At 47.7% G+C, this 5,258-nt stretch overlaps 1 long non-coding RNA gene across 1 annotated transcript; it reads left to right on the forward strand.

Moving 5' to 3' along the window:
* The first annotated feature begins 797 nt into the window (after positions 1 to 797).
* Positions 798 to 4,941, forward strand: LOC114640593. The gene is made up of 2 exons (XR_003714173.1): positions 798 to 891; positions 4,756 to 4,941. It is a non-coding gene; the product is annotated as an uncharacterized LOC114640593 (long non-coding RNA).
* Positions 4,942 to 5,258: the final 317 nt, after the last annotated feature.

The following is a 5,258-nucleotide window of genomic DNA, read 5'->3' on the forward strand; positions in this document are numbered from 1 at the left end:
AGAGAAAGGTGCGCGAAATCTTAAATGCAGATATGAAAACAGGGGTTTCGGTAAGGGGGCTGGTTCTGGGTCTCGGGCGTCTCCCCGGGCTGCACACCGGGCTCGGGTGGGTCTCTCCAGGTCCCTCCTAGCAAGCAGGGCGGCGCTGCGGGGAAATTCCAGCGGGCAGCTCCTCCACCGCGGTGAGATCTCATTTCCTAGGGAGGCGGCCGCTGAGCACCGCCTCCATCCAGGCCGGGCGGCCAGAGCTGCTGCCACACCTCGGCTCCCAGGATAAATTTAGCTCTTCTATTCCGGTCTCTGCCCGGCCCTTGCCCTGCAGCCAACCGGTGGAAGTAGAAAGGAATGGGAGAAGAGATCACAGCCTGAAAACCCCATCATCCTCACATGCTTCAAAGCCCGACCCCAGTGCGTACACACTACTCACTTCACTGATCGAAAAGTATTTGTCCCTCGGACGTTTGTGGAGTCAGTCACCTTAACAGAATGGGATGGGAGGCAGGGCCCCCCTCATTATACAGGGGAACTCCAGAAAACAAAGGCACAAAGTGCTGGGCATGGTGGTGTCATGCCTGGAATCCTGGCACTCGGGAGACTTAAGTCAGAAGGATTGTGGCAAGGATCAGGCCAGACTGAGCTCCCGAGGGAGATTGCCTCAGAAAATGAAAACAAAAGTGGGTGTGGTGCCACACATCTGGGAGATTCTAGAACTGCCTCCTACACTCAATGTTTCCTTGGGACCTGCCTCTCTGCCTCTCTTCCAGGTCCAGCCCAGGACTCAGCCCACACCTCTCTAGGCCTGGCCCAGGCAGTTTCTATCTTCTTGTTTCCCATACTCCTTTTCTCTCATCTTTCCCTGAGGATTGAAACTAAAGGCCTAAAGTAAGCTAGGTAAGCTATATCCCCAGCCCTGGGTCCAGAATATTTTATGATGAACCATTTCTCACCTGAGGTCTCCCTATTTAAAAGCAGAGCTTCCAAAAATAATCTAACTGTTGGGCTGTCGATGAAGCTCAGTGGTAGAACAGTTGTCTGCTGGACAATTCCTTTTGTTTTGTTTTAAGACAGGGTTTCAGTTACTAAATAAGAGTGGCCAGGGGCTGGGAACAGGTAGGTATTCTGGTCCTGTCCTAATGCCACGTTTCAACGCCATTGCATTTCCTTCCCAATTTAGTAGCAGAACAAAAGGAAGTCATCAGTCGGAGAACTTTAAAAATACTTTGGAGGAGGGGCTAGGAGAGACGAAGCTCAGTGGTTAAGAGCACTTCTTGCTGAGGACACAGGTTCAATTCCCAGCATTCACACGGAGCCTTACAACCTGTTGGTAACTCTAGTTTCAGGAGATGGTGTGTTCTCTTCTAACCTCCTTCGGCATGCATGTAGTTTGAATGCTTGTGCATAAAAATAAACAAATGCATTAACAAATTTAAAATAATAATTAAATACTCATTAATTAATTAAAATTATACAAATAATTAAAAATAATACAAATGTAAAATGAAAATAATACATTGGTGGAAACATCAGGTGGGTAGGTGTCAGGTCCAAAAGAAACAAAGATCTGTGGTTCCTATTAGCATAGCAAAGCTCATGCGGGCGGTGCCAGCTAGCATCCTGGCTCTCTGCACCCCACCCATCTCTAAATGTCTCAGGTGCTGACGTTCTTAGATCTTGAGATGATGGAAGCTAGTGATTCCTTAGCTCATTCTGAAGAGGGTTTTGTTTGTTTGTTTGTTTGGTTTGTTTGTTTTTTTTTTTTTTTTTTTTTTTTTTGTGATAGGGTTTCTCTGTGTAGCCCTGGCTGTCCTGGAACTCACTCTGTAGACCAGGCTGGTCTCAAACTCAGAAATCAGTCTGCCTCTGCCTCCCAAGTGCTGGGATTAAAGGCGTGCGCCACCAACGCCCGGCTCTGAAGATTTTTAACTAATTGTCATGGGATGTTAGGTGAGACGCACAAGTGGGCAGTGACTGGTTAATAAAGGAGATATTTAAAGACTGGCTGTTTTCCCAGAGGACCTGGGTTTGATTCCCAGCATCCAACATGGCAGCTCACAGCCATCTGTCATTTCAGGTCCCTGGGATTGGACAAGGTATTCAAATCTTTTTATATTTCCTACCATATAAGACTTTATGCAAATGGTCTTTTGAGTTTCTTGCTTTTTGTTTTGTTCTTTGTTTTGTTTGTGTATTTGTTTCTGAGTTTCTGCAATTGTGTAGTCCTGGGTGTAGACCAGGCTGACCTGGAACTCACAGTGTAGACCAGGCTAGCCTCAAACTCAGAGATCCACCTGCCTCTGTCTCCCAAGTACTGTGAGTAAAGGCATGCGCCACCACTGCCAAAGATGACTTTTTCTTACTTTTAGTAATTGTGTGTCTGTGTGTTCGTGTGTGTGTGTGTGTGTGTGTGTGTGTGTGTGTACACTCGCACACTGAGAGCTACTATCAGTGCCCAACTGCTCAAGGCCCTCTGCAGCACCTGGTGTTGCTTTAGTATAAAAGGGTGGGTCCTTGTGAAGGTTCTCCTTGCATTTAAAAAGACCATACACACCCCCTCTGCAGGCTTCTGGAAAACTCCCTCCCACCTTCATCCAACCTCCTTTTTCTAACCTTTGCACCTGCTTCCTAAGAGTGGTTGCTTGAGGAGCCACCCTCTCTTGGTGAACGTGACAAGTAACGTTCAGCTCCTAGGAGAGTCCTTAGGGTAACAGGGTTAGGGGTGCACTGTAGGCAGCCTTGATTCTGTGTGGCTCATTAATCCGCAGGGCACCCTATGGTGTGGAGGAGGAAAAGCAGGAAAAAGGAAAACCTTTCCTGAGGTTCCTGCCTGGTAGCACACACGTGTTTAATCACTGCACTCAGGAGGGAGAGGCTGACAAATCTTTGTGAGTTCATTTCTGAGTTTGAGGCCAGCCTGGTCTACTGAGTGAGTTCCAGGATAGCCAGGACTACAAAGTGACACTGGTTTCAAAAATAGATAAATAAAAAAATATATATTTTTTGTTTTGTTTGTTTGGTTTGGTTGGTTGGTTTTTGAGACAGGAACTCACTATGTAGTAGTAGTTCTGGCTGTCCTGGATCTCACTATGTAGTCCAGGCTGGCCTCAAGTTACAGAGATCTGCCTGCTTTGGCCTCCGGAGTGCTGGGATTAAAGGTGTGTGCCACTACACCTGGGTAAAAAAAAAAAGTCTTCTAAACCCAGGCAGGTCACATCCTATGTCCTTGTAGAGTCTGCTTCACTGCACTCCTGGAGATGTCTACATTTGGACTGTCTCCTTTCCAGAGAGGGCTTTGCGACTCCATTGTTCTGTACCTCAGATGGGTTCTGGAGAGGCTCCTTCCAGACAGCTCTGCAGGCCTCCCCCAGCCTGGCTCCCAGGCTGTGCACCCAGCCTGGTGCACCACTGCTTTCTAACTGGGTGGTCTGGGGAAAAGACCTTTGAGGCTATTTACAATGGCACAGGAAGAGGATTAAAACTCCTTGGGTTATGTTAAGTGGAAGAACAAGTCTCACTACATGGACAATGTTAGCATGAGTCAGGATAAGGAAAGACCATGTGGGTGTGTGCAGTGTGTGTGTGGTGTGTGTAGTGTGATGTATGTCTGTGTGTGTGATGTATGTGTGTGATGTGTGTGTGTGTAGTGTGTGTCATTTGTGGTGTGGTATATTGTGGACCTGTGTACCAGAGGCTTTCCACGAAGATCTCCAGCCTGGCCAGGTTCGAGGGTTCAGACAAGCAGGGAAGGGGAGTCACCTCCACTGCCTCCACTGCTGGCTCTATCCCGTCTCCGGCTTCGCCGTCGCAGCTCCAGTTGTTCCAAGGTGCTGCACCTGTCACCAGGCTGAGCCTTCGAGAAGTGACTAGCCAGCAAGGATCCTGAAGGCGGTTCTGGAGAGATCAAATTACAGCTCTTATGACAGAAACTCTCAGACAACGGAGTCATTTTCCGCACACCTTTACTTCTTCCAGATAGGATTCTTATTTACAGTTTTGGGGTGGGTCAGGGTCTGGCAGCAGGTATCTCCTATTGGCTTGTTCTGAGAGCTTGGGAAGATCTTATTTACATGTGGGAGGGCCGAGGTCGCTGATCCTACAGACCTCTCTGTGGGGGACTGTGGAGACTGTAGCTATGTGAAAGGAGCCAGAGGCCCAGGAGCAAGGCCAAACCCCTGTCATCCCTGAGGGTCTCCCGGGTTCAAAGCCTGATCAACCAGGCACCCAGCTGCCTCTCTCAGCCCACCGCCCCCACTGTGTATATGTGTATGTGTGGTGTGTATAGTGTAGTGTGTGTCATGTGTGGTGTGTTTGTGTATGTGTGATGTATGTGTGTGGTGTGTGTGTCATGTGTAGTGTGTGTGTGTATAATGTGTGGTGAGTTTGTGTGCCTGTGTGTTGTGTGGTATGTTTGTGTGGTGTGTGTAGTGTGTGTGGTGTGTGTATGTGTGTGTTTTCCAGTCTGAACAGGCATCAGACTATTAGTGGCTATATTAAATTTCAGCCAAGCTTTTTCTTAGCCATCATAACTTTCACAGACCCTAAACTGAGGCCCAGGCTGGCTTCAAACTCTTGACAATGTTCCATCCTCACCCTCTAGAGTGCTAGAATTACAAGCTGGTACACACACATAAAGAGTGGCATGATTAGGAAGTATGACCTTGTTGGAGTTGGTGTGGCTTTGTAGGAGAAAGTGCATCACTGAGGTCTCAGATGCTCACGCCTGGTCAGTGTGTCACTGTCTCTTCCTGCTGCCCACAGATCAAGATGAAGAGTCCTCAGCTCCTTCTCCAGCTCCCGGTCGGATTGTGCTACACCATGCTTCTCGCCATGACAATGATGGATAAAACGTCTGAACTGTGAGCCAGCCTCAATGACATGTTTTCCTTTATAAGAGTTGCGGTGGCCATGGTGTCTCTTCATAGCAATAAAACCCTAACTAAGACACAGGCTGAGTCCTAACTCTCTCTTAACACTAGGTTTACCACCAGATCTAGCCATTTTGAAATCTATTTCAGCACACCTGAGTTTCACCTGTTCTACTCTTTTGCTCTCAATCTGTCAATCTACAGCTGTCCTTACTGTTAATCCCACCTAGGTGAGAATAAGACCACTACCACAAACTTAAGCCAGATTTTAGCAGCTTTATTAGATACTGGCCAGGATAATGGACTGGTCAGGTCCATTCCTGGGATTCCCAAAGAATGGTCATGAATTTTGTTAGTCCAGTGCTTATAAAGGCAAAACCCATGAGGCTACATACT

The sequence above is a fragment of the Grammomys surdaster genome, unplaced genomic scaffold (genome assembly GCF_004785775.1).
Source record: "Grammomys surdaster isolate TR1022 unplaced genomic scaffold, NIH_TR_1.0 125846, whole genome shotgun sequence".
NCBI classification, from domain to species: domain Eukaryota; kingdom Metazoa; phylum Chordata; class Mammalia; order Rodentia; family Muridae; genus Grammomys; species Grammomys surdaster.